The sequence below is a fragment of the Acomys russatus genome, chromosome 29 (genome assembly GCF_903995435.1).
Source record: "Acomys russatus chromosome 29, mAcoRus1.1, whole genome shotgun sequence".
NCBI lineage: Eukaryota > Metazoa > Chordata > Mammalia > Rodentia > Muridae > Acomys > Acomys russatus.
In genome coordinates, this window is record NC_067165.1 from 41584070 (window position 1) to 41602271 (window position 18202).

At 43.4% G+C, this 18202-nt stretch overlaps 1 protein-coding gene across 1 annotated transcript in view; it reads left to right on the forward strand.

Annotated features, from left to right (window-relative positions):
- Window positions 1-619: 619 nt before the first annotated feature.
- Rere (arginine-glutamic acid dipeptide repeats) overlaps window positions 620-18202 on the forward strand; it is a 329541-nt gene continuing 311958 nt past the window's right edge. Inside the window, exon 1 of the mRNA XM_051171194.1 lies at window positions 620-874. The gene's annotated coding sequence lies outside the window, so the exon portion shown is untranslated. The remainder of the gene's footprint in view (window positions 875-18202) is intronic.

The following is an 18202-nucleotide window of genomic DNA, read 5'->3' on the forward strand; positions in this document are numbered from 1 at the left end:
CGACAAAGCCGCGCCCGGGGCGGGGAGCCCATCGCACTGGTTCCGGCTGCCGCCCGGAGCGCGCACCCAGAGGCCCCGCCGCGCCGGCACCAAAGCTTAGTCTTTCCCCTTGCCTTTCCTCCTTCTGCTCATTTTATTAAAAAGAAAAAGAAAAGGGGGAAAAAAAAAATAAATAAAAAGAAAAAAAAAAAAATGGAAGAGAGGGCAGAGCAAACACTCCCGCCCCTAGGCCCGCCTTCTGCCTCCTATTGGCCGTTCTTCTGCTTCCGTCATGTCCAGACACACCAATGGCGAGGCGTGATACTGCGAGGTGGGCCGGGCCCGAGCGCGGAGTGGGCGGCCGGTCGGCGCAGCAGCCCCGCGGCTCCGCCACCATCGCGGAGGTGCCGCTGCTCCCACAGACGCTCGCGAGCCGCCCCCCGCGCTCCGCAGCCTCTCGCCCCGCCGGGCCTCGGTCCCCGCCTCCTTCCCCGCGCCTCGTCCCCTCACGCGCTCCTTACCTTGTCTCCGCCTCGTTTTCTCTCCTACTTGAAGGAAAAAAAAAAAGAAAAAAGAAAAAAGATCCCACCACCCTCCTGTGGGAGTCCCTCGCCCTCTGGGGGGTAAAAAAAAAAAAAAAAAAAACCCCACGAAACCAGACATGGTCCTGGGCCCCCACTGCTGAAGGCTTGGCCCACCCGAGGAGGTCGAAGTCCCGGCAGGGAAGCCCCGCAGATCCCCCGGCGTCGCGTCCCTCGGGCCGGCCCCCCCCTCGGCCCCGCGCCCGCCGCCCTCCGTCCGCCTCCGGCCCCCGCGGCCTCCCGCCCGGTCCCTGCACTTTCCCCGGAGCCGCGCCGCCACCCCTCTTATTGATGGTGTAGCGCCTGAGGGGAAGGTAAGTGTCCAAGTTGTCCACGCTGCGCCGCGGGCTTGCCTTCCTCGTCGCCCCCCCCCCCCCTTCTCATTCCGGGGTCGGGGTGCTCTGGGTGGGCCGAGGGGGCTCCGCCGCGGAAAGCAAAGGCTGAGAGTGGAGGCGAGCCCTCCGGGAGCCCAGGGCCGGACGCAGGCTTTGGTTCTGTGCGGGCCAGGTGACTGTCCTACGTGCCTCTTGACCCCTGCTCTCCCTGGGGCTCTTAGGCACGCTCTCGTACCGGTCTGAGGTTAAACTATTAACTAGGCGACTAGCCGAGCAGCTCGACTGTGGGAGGGCAGGACCTGAAACTGTGCACTTCTTGGATGTTTGTGGATGTGGGGGTCTTGGGACTGACTCATTAAAGTCTCATTTTCACATTAGGAGGAAGATTTCTCCTTTGTGTTCTCAAGTCCCCCACTCAGCTCTGTGATTCCAAAATTAGGGAACTAAACATCATTTGCAGCAGTGTAGAATTCTGTCATGATTTAAGTTCTGCTGTCTGAAAGAGGATGCCTTCTTATTTTTTTAAGGTTATGGGAAGAAGGCAGTTTTACATGGAATGGGCTGAGTGTGTGTTGTGTTGAGGAAATATTGCAGGTTTCCTTTGAAACTGTTGGGTTGAGAAGTTGTCGAAAGGAAATAAAATGATTCATTGTTGAATTGTCATTATCCTCTGTCTCTTTTCCAAGGATTTTCTTTTTCTTTTTCTTTTCTTTTTTTTTTTTTTTTTTTTTTGATTACAGACTTCAAACATTGATTTAAGCAGAATGTGCCCTTGAGAAACTGGGTGCTTTAAATGTTTCAGTGTGTGCTGCTATTTTAAGGTGGATCTGAGAAAGTAGTTTTGTATGAATCTAGAAATAGCCTTCTCCAAAGCAATTTTAAAAACAAAACAAAAAGATTAACTAGTAAGTATGAACTTGGATTATAAAAACAGGCGTTTAGTGTAGCTCGTACATCCTAGCTTTAGCTTTCAAACAGCTTTTATAGTTGCTTTCCATTTAAAGAGACCTTTTTGTCTGGTGTACACTGGTTTCTTTAGTCTCAGTCTGATGGGGGAGGGGAAAGAGAGGATAGATCTATACATAATAAAATCATCTTTGGCTAGATATTTTCTTCCATGGATTTGCTTGCTGAGTTAATGCCACTCTAAATTACAAACCGTTTTTGATTTTTGATGGCTTAGCTTGGGTGAAAGCTGGCTTCCAGTTTCTCTGTTGTTGAGGTCGAAGGGAGAAGAGGCAAAGGCAGAAACACACACACACACACACACACACACACACACACACACACACACAACCAGGCTGAGGGCTCATTGTTCTTCCTTACACACACTCATTCTCTCACCCATATTTGGGACTAGGATTGCACAGACAAACACAGCTCTTTTGGGGAGAGAGTAGAGATGGGGGAAGGGAAGGTGCTGGCCCCCCCACCCCCAGCTTTCATCCATCTAATGTCTGGCCTTTTTTTGCAACCTGGCAAGGCAGATGAATGCATGGGTAAGGAAAGGGCACTCTGGAGCATGTTCAGAAGATTCCTGTTTCTGCTGCTGCTGCTTTTTTTTTTTGTCCATGGAAGGATAAACTCTGTCATGGCCTTACACTCTCTGCTTTCAGGTTCCTCATCACCTCTGACTGTTAGGGACATATTTGTTCACTTGATTTTGATTTTACTGAGTGTGACCAGGGTCTTTCTAAGGAGTAATAGGATGTCTCTGTTAAAATGATAAAGATTCTATTGCATTTCAGGTTAAATATTTAGCAATAGTGTGTGTGTGTGTGTGTGTGTGTGTGTGTGTGTGTGTGTGAGTGAGAGAGAGAGACAGAGAGAGAGATTGATAGTCCTTATCAATATAGTTTTGTTTTTGTTTTTTTTGAATGGGCTGAGGTTGAGGCCCTTTGGAATGCTGGACAAAGCTGAGTCTACCTGGCTAAATCCAGTTCTGGGCCAAGGATGGAGGGAGGTTAGTGTGAGTACATGTGGGTTGTAGACTAGCACCTTCTACTGGCTAATTGCTTTGACAATCCGGAGAAGAGGATGGGGGAGGGGATTAACGGCTGAGGCTTAATGATTTTCTTTTAAACACAGCGGCTGTGCCTTCCTGCAAATGCCACTTCCCCAGGCTGCTAATACAGATGCCCTTTGACAGGCGCACTTGCATCGCAGCCTTATTATGTTATTGGCTGTGTCTTGACATTAATTTGTTCTGTTATCAGGGGTATTTTCACATTGTGACTTCTAAGGGCTCCTTTGAATTGATGCGCTTTCTTTTTATGAGAAATGTAGTTTGTCTTATACTAGTAAACAAAATAAGGGGTTTATTTGCATTCCAGGTCTTGGAAACAATATACACCAGCAGCCTTTTAAGAAAATTTTATTATCATTAAAAAATAAAGTTATATGGGGCTGGAGAGATGGCTCAGTGGTTAAGAACACTGCCTGCTCTTCCAGAGGACCCGGGTTCAATTCCCAGCACCCGCATGGCAGCTCACAACTGTCTGTAACTCCAAGATCTGACACTTTCACACCAGTGCACATAGATTAAAACTAAATAAAATATTAAAAAAAAAAACTTATAGAAAGTTAAATGCTCGCACTAGAGCTTTCTGCTGGGATTTAAACATCCACTCCCTGCCTGAGAGGCTCAGGAAAATTTGGGGTGGGGAAATCTCATTAAAATCAGTAGTTTTGTGTAGGTAATGGTGCTGTATTGCAGTACTTTTTTCTTTTGGTTTTTCGAGACAGGGTTTCTCTGTGTAGCCTTGGCTGTCCTGGACTCACTTTGTAGACCAGGCTGGCTTCCCATGCCTGGCTCTCTTTTTTCTTTTTTAAAGATTTATTTATTTGCTGTGTGTACAGTGTTCTGTCTGCATGTATGCCTGCAGGTCAGAAGAAGGCAACAGATCTCATTAGAGATGGTTGGGAACCATGTGGTTGCTGGGAATTGAACTCAGGACCTCTGGAAGAACAGCCAGTGCTCTTAACCTCTGATCCATCTCTCCAGCCCCCACTCAATACTGTTTTCTTTCTTTTCGTTTCCTTTCCTTTTCTTCCTTTCTTCTTTGTGTAGCCTTGACTATCTTGGACTCGCATTGTAGACCAGGCTGGCTCAAACTCACAGCGATCCAATCAGCCTGCCTCTGCTTCCTAAGTACTGGGATTAAAGACGTGGGCCACCGCTACCTGGGTGCAGTACTGTTTTCAATAATCACATCAATACTAATAAAAATAAGCCTGATAGGATGGCTTGTGGATTCGAAAATTTTATTTTATTTTTCTGAGACAGGGTTTTGCTGTGTAATAGACCTGGCTGTCTGGGAATTCTCTTTGTAGACCAGGCAGGCCTCGAGCTCACAGCAATCCACCTGCCTCTGCCTCCCGAGTGCTGGGATTAAAGGCGTGCGCCACCACGCCCAGCTAAGGTTGAGTGTCTTACAATGCAATGCGAACAGTTCAAATGTAGTATTTATTTAGCGGGAATATAATCAGGTAATTTCAGTTTAGTGTAGGCTTTATCAATGTTTTGCTGAAAACAAACTGGAGTAACTAGAAGCCAATTTGAACTAAAAAGGTTAACTAAATAAAGAAATAAAATAGTTCAGTACTTTTTCACTTATTGGGTGGTAAACCAAGTTTTGAAAAAAATGAGACATATCCATTGCCAGGCCCTGCAGTAATATACATAATGTTGAACTGATCCTGAAGAGCAGCGCCAGTGCTGCAGGAACAGGCATACTGAGTGTGATCTGCTCCCTCAGACCCTGTGTATGCTGAACATGCAATGGGTTCGCTGAGCACCTACTACTGTACATTTGGTTTTGAATTTTTCACATCTTGTTCAAATTTTAGTATTCAGTAAAACATTGAAGTAGTAAAGTAAGCTGTATATACTGAGTTCCTTTGGGAACTGTGTGCTTCTCTGCTAACTGCTTTTGGCAGCTACTTTTATAATTGATTTAAAGGTTAAGATAGCAGGAAATTAATATTTTTAAGTGAATCTTTAGTATAACCTAGCTGTGAGCATCTCTCCCTTTCCTCCTTGCTCCCTCTCCAACTACACAGGGACGGAGAGAGAATGCTACACTATTGTTCTGTGTAGGAAACCGGGCGCCTTTAATCCCAGCACTCTGGAGGCAGAGGCAGGCAGATCGCTGTGAGGTCTAGGCCAGCCTGGTCTACAAAGTGAATCCAGGACAGTTGAGGCTACACAGAAACTGTGTCTTGAAAAACCAAACGAAACCAAAAAAACACTGTTGTTCTGTATAGGGTTTCTGGTAACACTGTAGTCTACGCTCTAGTTGATGATAGCATTTTAAACCTCCAGATTATTAATTATTGGCACACTGTTAGCTGTTCCACAGTTGAAGCTTTACGTATACTGGTTAAATGTGATTTTTGACAAGCATATTAGTTTGTGCTTAGCTTGTCTCACATGGTTCTAGTGTTTAAGTGAGAAATATGCATTTAAGTATTCGTTACAGTATTACTAAGATTGCTTATGCCATTTCAGTGAACATCTGACTACAAACAAAACTGAAATATGCCAAATGTTTACCAGTTTGGCACTTTGGTTGGATTTTTAAAATTAATACCCCCACCCCTCACAGAGGCACACACAGTGGGGGCAGGGTTTGGCTTTGTAGCCCACATTGACCTCAGACTTTTGGCAATCCTGTTTTAGCCTCCCACGTGGTGAGATTATAGGTGTGTGTTTTCATGCTGGCCTGGAAATGTGATTTATATAAATAATTTGTTGGTGTGCTGAGTAATTAAGATATAATTCACATCCTTATATTAGGTAACTAGGTCAGATAAAACTGCTAATGTGAGTTCTTTTAAAAATTTTTTATTTTGGGCTGGAGAGGTGGCTGAGTGACTTAGGAGTACTGGAGGTGCCCTTCCAGAGGATGCAGCTTCAATGTTCAGCTTCTACACTGTGCTGTCTTACTACTGTCTCTATTATCTGTATATCCAGCTCTAGGGGACCTGACACACATGTAGTGCATGGACATACAAGCAGACAAAACAGCCAAACACATAAAATTAAAAAAATAAAATTAAGGTTATAGCCTAAAAAATAAACAAACAAACAAGTTAATTATTTTATTCCCTGTGGTGGTGGTAGAACACGCCTTTAATCCCAGCACTTGGGAGCAGAGGCAGGCAGATCTCTGTGAGTTCCAGGCCAGCCCAGGCTTAAAAAAAAAAAAGAAAAAAGAAAAAAGAAATCATACCCCCCTCCCCCCGCCCAGATTTATTCAGAAGTGGTAGCATCTGCTTTTAATCCCAGTGCTTTGGAGACAGATGCAGTTAGATATCTGTGAGTCTGGTCTACATAGTGAGTTTCAGGTCAGTCATGTGAGACTTTCTCTCAAACATTTATTTAAAATTTATTTTTGGAGCCGGGCCTGGTGGCACACGCCTTTAATCCCAGCACTCGGGAGGCGGAGGCAGGCGGATCGCTGTGAGTTCGAAGCCAGCCTGGTCTACAAAGTGAGTCCAGGACAGCCAAGGGTGCACAGAGAAACCCTGTCTCGAAAAACCAAAAAAAAAAAAAAAAAAATTTTTTTTTTTGGTTTTTCGAGACAGGGTTCCTCTGTGGGGTTATAGGTGTGTGCCACCGCACCCAGCAAACTCGAAAATTTAACAAAACCCAAAAATTTTTAACATTTATATTAACATATTTTATATTAATTATATTTGATATAATTTTATATTAGTTTTAACATACTTAAATATATTAAACTGTGTGTGGGAGTATGGGAGATAAAACATAGTAACTCATCTGTGGGCACCCATGTATCAATGTGGAGGTTAGGAACAACTTTTGGAAGGCAATTCTTCTGCCATGTATGTCCTGGGGGATCTAATTTAAGTTTGTCAGGGTTATTCAACAAGCTCTTTTACCAGATATGTCATCTTGATGGCAGTTTGTGCCAGTGTAAAAAGAAAAAAGAAAATTTGTTTTTGTTTCGTTTTTTGTTTTTTTGAGACACGGTTTTTCTGTGTAGCCTTGGCCGTGCACACCACACTGGCTTTGAAGCAGGGTCTTATGTAGCCCACGCTAGTCTCAAACTCAATATGTGGCTCAGGATGCCTACGAACTCTTGTTCTTTCTGTTTTTACCTTCCAAATGCTGAGGTTACAGGAACACATAACCATGCTCAGCTTTAGAAATTTTTTTTTTTTTCGAGACAGGGTTTCTCTGTGTAGCCTTGGCCATCCTGGACTCACTTTGTAGACCAGGCTGGCCTCGAATTAACAGCGATCCGCCTGCCTCTGCATCCCGAGTGCTGGGATTAAAGGCGTGCGCCACCACGCCCGGCTTAGAAATTTTTGTTGTTTTTTTCAGACAAGATTTCTTGGTGTAGCCCTGGGTATCCTGGACCAGGATGGCCTCAAACCTGTCCTTTCCCCCCAAGTGTGGGACTAAAGGTGTGTGCCACCACCTAGTTACCTGGTAGAATTGTTTTTAATTAGGTAATTTGCTAACATATTAGCAACCATAAACAATATATTTGCTGTGAAATCTTTCTTTTTATGGTTACATTACAAAATAATTTTATTTTTTTGGTTTTTTGAGACAGGGTTTCTCTGTGTAGCCTTGACTGTCTTGGACTCGCTTTGTAAACAAGGCGGCTTTGAACTCATAGAGACTCCTGAGTGCTGGGATTAAATGTGCATGCTTCCACACCCGACCTACAGAATGGCATTTCTAATTCATAGAACACTTGCTTAAGGAATCAGTGTAGACTGTTTGTCTTGAAATTGAAGTCATGGTTGTGTTCTAATTTTAAACTCCTTATGTGCCTTTTTGTTTTGTTTTGATTTTTTGAGACAGGGTTTCTCTGTAGCTTTGGCTGCCCTGGAGTCACTTTGTAGACCAGGTTGGCCTCAAACTCACAGAGACCTGTCGGCTTCTGCTTCCAGAGTGCTGGGATTAAAGGTGTGTGCCACCTCTGCCCAGTTTAGTTATGTGACTTTTTGTTTTTTTAAGATTTATTCATTTATTTTATGTATGTGAGTGTTCTATCTGCATGTACACCTGCATGTCAGAAGAAGGCATTATGCCAGTATAGATGGTTGTGAGCCACCATGTGGTTGCTGGGAATTGAACTCAGGACCTCTGGAAGAGCAGACAGTGTTCTTAACCTCTGAGCCATCTCTCCAGCCCCGACTTTTTTTCGTTTTGTTTTTTGAGACAGGGTTTCTCTGTGTAGCCCTGGCTGTCCTGGACTCGCTTTGGAGACCAGGCTGGCCTCGAACTCACAGCAATCCATCTGCCTCTGCCTCCCGAGTGCTGGGATTAAAGGCTTCTGCCACCGCTTCCGGCTAGTTAGTTATGTGACTTTCAAGGGCTTTGGTTAGGATGTTGGGATTGCTAGGAACATAAAAACATTCAAATTAATTTCAAATACTGGGGCAAAGTGGAATAGAAATACAAGCTTTTAAAAGGCCAGGCCTTCCAGAAGAATAGGAACCTGGGTTAGCAGTGTCTCTCAGTGCTGGAGTGCTGTCGAGGATGGAGCCTCTTAGCTTTAGCAACTTAGTGTGTTTTGTCTCCTTAGTAGAGTTTGCTGAGTCTAATGCCCTAGAGAAGCAGCACCATTCTAGAAGGGGCCAGTGTTTGCACTGTTGACTTGCACTCACCTGAAAGAGAGCTTGTACACCATCTCTAGACAGAGTCTTCGCTGTGGAGGGCCTCTCCTGCAAAAACTCCGTGCCAACACACACTCACCACAGTATATATAGGCACATTTCTTGGCACCTCTATGTGTCTCCCAGTCTTCCAGAGGACTAATTTGCTACATCCTTTCCTGTGTCAGGAGTGCTGTGTGTGTGTGGGTGTGTGTGTGTGTCAGTGTGTGTCACACACACAGTTCAGAGGCAGTATGAACAGGCAGGAATGCAGGCTTGTGTCTGCATGTATAAACTGCCTGGAGCAGCCTTGGAAACCTCCCTTTGTGGCAGAATCTGGCGGTGCTGGGGAAGTCTATCCACCCTAGAGCAGTTCTGAATAATGAGTAATGGAATGCAGGGGCTCTAGCTGTAGGCTTAAGTTTGTTTCATGTATGAAAACATCATTATTATAATTTACTTATTTTTATTTTATGTTCTTTGTTATTTTCGCTGTATATGTCAGTATGAGGGTGTCAGATCTCCTGGAACAGGAGTTACAGACAGTTGTGAGGTGCCATGTGGTTTCTGGGAATTGAACCCCCATCCTCTGGAAGAACCACTGAGCCGCCTCTCCAGTCTCTTCCCCCTCTCCCTTTAAAATTTTTTTTTTTGTTGTTTGTTTTGTGTTTGCTTTTTTGAGACAGTGTTTCTCTGTTACACAGAGCCCTTCCTGTCCTGGACTTTTTAGACCAGGCTGGCCTTGAACTCACAGACATCTCCATGCCTCTGCTGCCCGAGTGCTGGTCTTCAGCCTTTTTTACCTGGTGCTCCTTGGTTCATATTTCAGTGATGCTGGTGATAGAATCCAGCTTTGCTTTGTGTTTAGTCATGTGCCCCACTACTGAGCCATGCCCTCAGCTCCTGGATACCTGTAAAAGACTCAGTGTCCCTCTGCTGCCTCACTCTCCACCATTTCTTTGCTGTGTGGGTCACAGAAGGATTGAAATCATATTGACTTGTCTTCCTATCCTCTCTGAAGAGGTCACTATGTAAAGCTAGCTTCAGGTTAGACAGTAATACTCTAGCTTTGATGTTTAGTGAAGGAAGTCATTTTGCTCAGAGCACTGGACAGTTCATGGCTCTCTTAATTCTTTGTCCTTATCTCTGTTTCTTTTGTGTGCTTATGCTGTGCTTCCATTTCCACTAAGGTCTCTATCTGTAATTAAAATTTCCCAAGAGACATCTGGTAGGCCCTTAGTTGTTGCTAGTGTTGGCTAAGGGCTTAGGGCCAGGCTGCCTCCGAAGATGTCCTCAGCCCTCCAGATGGGCTACATATGGGCTAGATGCTCACTTTTGTATGTCAGCTCATGGGCATGGACACGGTAGTGAAAGGTCTAGGGAAAGGGATTTCTTGGTTTTTGTTAGAACTTTATGAGTTTTTCATTTCCATTGACATCTAGTATGGTTGTTGGCTTTTCTAGCTTACTTTGTTTAATAGTGATTTTGCTGTCATAATTAACCACACATAATCTTTTCATTAGGCAAGATTGCTTTGTTGGGTTTGTCCCACTTTCTCTTTACTTTCTATAAATCAGTTCACCTGCATGCCTGTCTACCTACCTGCTTTTCTTTTTTTCTTTTTGTTTTTGTTAGTTAGTTTCTTTGTTTTTTCCAGACAGGGTTGCTCTGTGTAGCCTTGGCTGTTCTGGACTCACTTTGTAGACCAGGCTGGCCTTGAACTCAGAGATCCGCCTGCCTCTGCCTCTTAAGAGTGCTGGGAGTAAAGGCGTGCGCCACCATGCCGGTCTCCTACTTTCTTATCTTACGCTAGGTTTCTACAATTGCAGTCAGTCTATATATAGTCCCTGGCAAGAATCTTTCAACAAATAAAATTCTTTGCCGTTGATTAGGTTAAGCCTAAAGATGAGTAGAGATGATGACAGTCTTATAGAAGTTAATGCTTACATTGATGCCATTGGTATACATTGTGAGCAGATAAAGTGTTTTAGGGACAAACTATCATAGAGCTGTACTGATCTGTGTATTGCTGTATATAGAGTGCCTCAAAACGTGGTGACAGCACAGGCAGCATCTTTTGCATACAGTGCTGGAGAGTGGCTTAGCTGAGGTATTCTGGCGCAAGGATTTCTTGAGGTTGCAGTTAAGAGGTTAGCTAGGACTAGATGATCTGCTTCAAGTATTCTCCTTACATACGTGTTGGGAGGGAACCTCCAGTGCTGGCCACATGGGCTTGTCATTGTTACCTGAGTGACCTCATGATGTAGTATTTGACTCTGAGCTTGGGAGCACAGGCCTGCTTCTCCCTTTTTGTGACTTAGTCTTAGAAGTCAGGTACCACCCCACCCCTTTTCACACCTCTTTGAGACAGGGTCTCACCGTGTAGCCTTGACTGGCCTGCAGCTGACTGTGTAAACCAGGCTGGCCTCCAGCTCATAGAGGTCCACCTCCCTGCCTCTGCCTCTGCCTCTGCCTCCTGAGCAGTGGGATTAGATGTGTACATCACTATGCCTGGCCAATATCTACTATACTGTACTAGTTGAAATAAAGTCATTAAGTACAATGAGCCCACACTCAAGGCAGTGAAGGGCCAGCTCTAGAAAAGAGCAGCTCCTCCAGGATCCCCAGGCCCAGTTCTGAGCACCCACGTGGTGGCTAACAGCTGTCTGTAACTCCAGTTCCAGAGGATCCAGTGACCTATTCTAGCCTCTGCAGGCACTGCATGCACATGTTGTACATGCAGGCAAACACACACATAAGTGAAAATAAAAATCTCAAAAAAGTTTTTACAAATTGTGAATTTAAACTACCATAGGAATTTAAAGGAAAGAGGCAAGGCAGGCTAGAAGGCCTTTATTCTCATAGGATGGTTATTTTGAAACACTGCCTCATAGTGACCAGAACTAGTTATTGCTGATTCTCAGGAGAGTGACCTGACTAAAACCTCTCACTAGTCATTATTTTTTTCTCTACACTTGCCTTGTTGAAGCTTCATTTATTTTCTGCTTAATCCTTGGATTTTGCTTTGGTATGTTTGTGGTGTGTGTGTTTGCATGTGTTGTAAGTGTGTGTACATTTGGTGGGCATGAGCCTGGAGGCTAGAGGTGCCTCTCTCCATTGCTCTTTGTTACTAAGGCACAGCCTTTGCCTGAACCCAGAGCGGCTGATTTAGCTAGGCTAGCTGTTCTTGCTCCATTGGCTTTTTACTTGAGTGCTGGAGGGTCTAGATGCTTTTGCTGTGCAAGCAGAGAATTAACTCCTGCTGTCCTGACTCCACGTGTACACGCAGACTCCTAAACGCCTCTCTCTTCCCTCTACACATACTCTCTCTGTCTCTGTCTGTCTGTCTGGTGCGCGTACGCGCACGCACACACACACCAACCAATAAACAAAAAAATCCCTGGTGAGGACGTGTGCTTGAACTTCTTTTGGTTTCATCATTTCTACTTCCTAGTACCTTTTTCTGTTTGTTTTATTTTTCGAGACAGGGTTTCTCAGGAGGCAGAGGCAGGCGGATCTCTGTGAATTCCAGGCTAGCCTGGTCCTCAAAGCAAGTACAGAACAGCCCAGGCTGCGCAGAGAAACCTTGTCTTGAGAAACAAAAACAAAATAAAAAAACCCAAAACTGGTCATAAACTGGTTGAGCTAGTACATACTTTTAATCTCAGAACTTGGCGGGAGAGACAGGTAGATCTCTGCTCCCAAGACCAGCCTTCTCTGAATACCAAGTTCTAGGCAGTGAGACAGACAGACCCTTTTTTATAAAACAACGGGGCTCTGGAGAGATGGCTCAATAGTTAAGGGCACAAGCATGTCTGAAGTCCTGGGTTCAATTCCCAGCACCCATATGGTGGCTCACAAGCATTTATAGCTCTTGTTCTAGGGGATTTGATGCCCTCTTCTGGCCTTCATGGGCACAAGGCACAAACACGGTACACAGACATACATATAGGCAAAAATAGTGACAACATAAAACAGTTTAAAAAGTTAAAAACTAAGAAACTGGTCATAGTGATTGCCTTTGTAGCAGGCAGTGTATACAGGGGAGGGAGCAGAGAGGGGCCCTAATCTTTCATACTTATGTATGTTATGTCACATGCAGCCATGAGCTAATTAATGCATAATAAATGCCTGTCCTTTGGATTTTTTTTTTTTTTTTTTTTTAGATTTTTGCTCTTCCCTTTTTATATGCTTCAGTGACAGGAATTTTAATTCATATATGAAATGGTGGCTATAAAATAACTAGAGACAACTTGTGCCCTTTAGCTGTTCCTATGATGAGTGTTCCCAGTAGTGGAAAGGATGTAAGGCTTATTCTACAACTGATTCTGGTGAGGAAATTGCCTTGACAAGTGGTGACGCTGTGGTTTAGGGAAGAGAATGACCTCTGGCTGGAGGGATCAGGGAGGATTTGGCACAGGAGGTGGTGTTTAACCTGTGCTCTGAAGGATTGGCAGCATTTGGACATGCGGTAAGTAGCTAAGAGGATTTCAGGCAGGAAATTGCATGCAGCAAAGGCGCAGAGGCCAGGATGCAGGAATGTGCTGAGTATTTTGGCTGCTTCTATGATAAGGATTATCAAAATGCATTTAGATTTTTTTTCTTCCATCTCTCCTCTTAAAATCTTTACAAATACCAAGAAGAGACTTGATACCCTATGAGCATATACAGGGGGAGGAAGTCCCCCTCAGGAACAGTTATAGGGGAGGGGAATAAGGGGAAAATGGGAGGGAGGGAAGAATGGGAGGATACAGGGCATGGGATAACCATTGAGATGTAACAAGAATAAATTAATAAAAAAAAATCTTTAAAAATATCCTGTAGTAGATTCAGGCAGGCATAATTCTTTTAACCTTGATAATTTATATTTGAAGCTGTGGCTGGTAGCTGTTCAAACCAAGTTTAAAGCATTTGGGAAAAGAAATGCTTGAGCTGATTCCTTAAATGAAGTATAAACTGATCTTGCTAGGAAGGGACAGGTTGGACTCATAGTGTGGATTACTTTAATAACTTCACATATTCAAATTATGTATAAATTATAGTTATAAAATACACATTCGTTGTAATCATATCAATGCAATTAAAAATAGCTGTGTTCATTTCTGCAAAACTGTTCCAGATTTTTTTTGTACATATGTGAACATACTAGCTTTGGTTTTGCCTTTCATTTAATATATTCTTTTTTTGGTTTTCCGAGACAGGGTTTCTCTGTGTAGCCTTGACTGTCCTGGACCAGGCTGGCCTGGAACTCACATTGATCCGCCTGCCTCTGCTTCCTGAGTGCTGGGATTAAAGGCGTGCACCACCACGCCTGGCTCATTTAATATATTCTTGTTTAGGTTGGTGTTTTTGTTTTTTGTTTGGTACTAGGTGTGGAATACAATGCCTCATGAATATTAGGCAAGCACTTTACCAATGGTGCTACACTCCTAGCCCCATTTAGTACTTCAAGCACATATTTTCCAGTATTAGTTCTTGTAATTATACTTCACGGATGTTTTGATCTTTAAATAACTTCATTGTATGTTTGTATATATTACTTTTCCTGTTGAGGGATATAGGAAATGCTTTTGATATTTTTTCTTTTGTTATTCTCTTGTCTGTATTACTGTATACTTGTACAGGTTTATAGGAACAATTTTCAGGCATATTTGTTAAATTAATGGATATGCTAGTAGGGTGGGCATCGTGGCATGTTTCTGTAGTCCTAGCATCTAAGAGACAGAGGATCATTGTTAATTTGAGGTTAATCTAGACTAGATAAGTAAGTCTCAGACCAGGCAGGTACTTTGGTTTTGAGACAGGGTTTTTCTTTCTTGAATTCAGAGATATGCCTGCCTCTGCCTTGCAAATACAGGGATTAAAGGTGTGTCCCACCATGTCCCCTAGCTTTTTTTTTTTTTTTTAATTTTTGTTTTTATTTGAGAAAGGGTTTCTTTGTTCTGGAACTCACTTTGTACACCAGGCTGGCCCCAAACTCACAGAGATCTGGGCCAGCCTGGTCTACAAAAGGGAGTCCAGGAAAGCCAGGATTGTTACACAGAGAAACCCTGTCTTGAAAAACCTAAAAAACAAAACAAAACCAAAAACAACCTCCCCCCCCAAAAAAAAAACAACAAAACAAAACACTCAAGAAGCAGCTAGGGTTGTGGCACAGTATGTGGATATGCACTTAGCATGTACAAGGTTCTAGGACCAATCTTCAACAGCAAAAGTAAATAAAAATAAATAAATAATTATCTCCAACACCAAAACTCAGAGAAAAATAACATTGAATGACAACTCACGGATTGAATATGAACTCTCTTCTATAGGCTTATGTGTTTGAACATGTGGTCCCTAGTTGATGGCACTGTTTGAGGAGACTGTAGATCCTGTAGGAGGTGGGGCACTGCTGGAAGAGGAAGTTAGAGGGGTGGGCCTTACTAGTTAAAGCTCTACTCCCTGATCTCTGAGATGCGAGCAGCCCAGCTGTGTACTCCCATCACTTGGACTCAGGATGGACTGTGTCTTTTCAGACTGTGAGCCCAAACACATCCTCGCTTGAGTTGCTGCTGCTTAGGTTTCTGTAGCAGGGCCATGAGTAACTTAACCAGCACAGCAGCCATTGTGTGGTTACACTACCCATAACTGCCCACCAAGCCTGTGCTCTGCTCTTTTCAAGCGCATTCAGTAAAAAGGCCCAGATGGGAACCGAGACACCGCGTCCTTTTCTGGTTTTCTAGATGGAGGCCTTTCTTGATGGAGAGGGCAGCTGGCCTGGCTGGCTGGGTTCTGAAATGGAGTTATGTATGACAACTGCTTTGGAACCTTAGAGGTGCTTTAGTACTGGATAGGGAGTGGGTGGGGGGTGATTTTTAAAAAAAATAACTTATAGTTGAAACTGATTTTCAACTACTAGAGGTGATAGAAACTCCTGGACTTTTTCTGAAAGCGAGGAAGATTTCTGAAAAGATTTTAAAAAATAGGGTAAGTTTTTAAAAATAACTTTAAAAAAAGGCACGATTAAGTCCCTCATTACTCTGGTATATTTATTTATATTAAATTTTGAGGGTTTTTTTTTTTTTTTTTGGTTCCTAGTAAAGTGTGTGTGTTTCTAGTAAGTTAACTAAACATGTGTGTTTCTGTTGTCAGCCACAGATATTTTGTGTGGAAAAAAGTTTGTAAGTAATTTTTCTGGTTTTTGGAGTCAACTGTGTATGTCCTCTAGCATTGGCTTACCTCTCATGGTGTCCCAGCAGCTCTTGTCAATTGCTTAGTTAGTGATCCTGTACAGAAGAGGAACTTTTCTCACTGTGTCTGGGCTCTGATCAATATTGCTGTTTTGGAAAACGATGTAAGTGCCAGGTGTAGTGGCTCATACCCTTTATTCCAGCACTTGGGACACAGAGGCAGGTGGGCCTCTGAGTTCATGGCCAGCCTGGTCTACATAGTGAGTTCCAAAATAGCCAGAGCTACATAGTGAGACCCTGTCTCTGAGGGTGGGGGTGGGGGGGAGGTGGGAGAGAAAAAAAGATGTCTGCAGAGTCTTGTCAGAAATGCTTTCCTGCCAGGTGTGGTAGCACAGGCCTATAATCACAGCACTGAGGGAGGCAGAGGCAGGTGAATCTTTGTGAGTTCAAGGCCAGCCTGGTCTACAAAGTGAGTCCAGGACAGAAAAACAAAAAACAAAAAACAACAACAACAACAAAAAAAGATTTTCCTATTGACATTGATGGCCAAATATCTAATGCCCTTTCCTTTGGTTGTATACACACCTAAATATTCAGTTACCAAAAAAAATTTTTTTTTTGAGTCAAGGTTTCTATAACAATTCTTTTTTTTTTTTTTTTTTTAAACTCTTACTGTTTTATTTTTTATTTGCTCTACATTTACATCTGCAGGCCAGAAGAGGGCATCAGATTACATTATAGATGGTTATGAACCATCATGTGATTGCTGGGAATTGGAACTCAGGACCTTTGGAAGAGCAGTCAGTGCTCTTAACCTCTGAGCTATCTTTCCAGTTCCCAACAATTCTTTTAATTAGTAAAAATATCCTTAAAATTGTAGGTCTTGCCATTTTGTGTGTATGTGTGTGTGTGTTTTGTGTTTTGTGTTTTGTTTTTGTTTTTTTTGAGACAGGGTCTCTCTGTGTTAGTCTTGGCTGTCCTGGACTTTGGAGACCAGGCTTGCCTTGAACTCAGCGATCTGCCTATCTCTGCCTCCCAAGTGTTGGGATTAAAGGTGTGCGCCACCACACCCGATTGAGGGCACCAGATCTCATTATAGATGGTTGTGAGCCACCATGTGGTTGTTGGGAATTGAACTCAGGACCTCTGGAAGAACAGTCAGTGCTCTTAACCTCTGAGCCATCTCTCCAGCCCAATTTTTTTGTGTTTTTATGCTTTTCTGATTGTATTATTATTATTATTTTAAAAGATTTATTTATTATGTATACATTGCTCTGCAGGCCAAAGGAGAGCACCAGATCTCATTATAGATGGTTGTGAGCAGCCAGTGTTCTTAACTTCTGAGCCATCTCTCCAGCCCTGTTTTTTAAAAAAATTATTATTTTAAAATTATGTGTATATATGTGGGGGCCTTTGTGTATGTATGTGCATGTGATGCAGGTACTTATGGATGGAGGCCAGAGGTGTTTGGTTCCCTGGGGTTGGAGATTAAGCCTGGAGTCTTGTATGTGCCAGGCAAACTTCCTACCATTGAATGAGCCCAGGAACCATATTTTTAAGTAAAAATTGTTGAAGAGAATCACAGAACACTTCATGGTTTTGCATCTCATTCTTCTGTGGGTGCCATGCCAATCTCCTCTGAATTATTATTCCGTCTTTACTTTATGTGTTGCCGAAGTGTTTTGTTCTGGTGTTTGTGTATGTAGGTGTTATTTATGTGGTAATGTGGGAATGTGCACATTTGCATGTAGGCGCTTGTGTACATGTGTACTTGTGTATGTGGAGACCAGAGGTCAACTGTAGTGTCTTTCTTAATTGCTTTAATTGTTTGAGTGTCTTGCTGGCATGTATATCTGTATACCATGTGTTTACCTGGTACCATGGATACCATAAGAGGGTGTCAGATCTCTCGGAGTGGAGTTACAGATGGTTGTGAGCTACCATGTTGGTTCTGGGAATTGACCCCAGGTTCTATGGAAGAGCAGAGGTTCTCTTAAGCACTGAGACATCTCGTCAGCTCCTAATTTGTTTTTTGAAGCAAAGTTTTTGTTTTGCTTGTTTATTTTTTGAGACAGGGTTTCTCTCTGTATCTTTGGCTGTCCTGGACTCACTTTGTAGGCCAGGCTGGCCTTGAACTCACAGAGATCCACCTGCCTCTGCCTCCTGAGTGCTGGGATTAAAGGCCTGTGCCACCATTACCCAGCTGAAGCAGAGTTTATTAAGAGAGTGTATTTATTTTATTAATAAAATTTATTTCATGTGTGTGTGCACCCATGCATGTGTATGTAAATGTGTTTGTGTGTGCTGTTTGCATGCAGTGTCCACAGAGGCCAAAAGAGCACGGGGGTCTTCTGGGACTGAAGTTAAAGGCAGAACGGTAAAAGCCATCTGATGTGATGCTGGTGATTGAACCTTGGTCTGTTGATAGACTTTTAACGTGGACCGTCTTGCTTATGGTATGGCATTTTATTGACTGAGCTGACTCTCTAGCTCATGC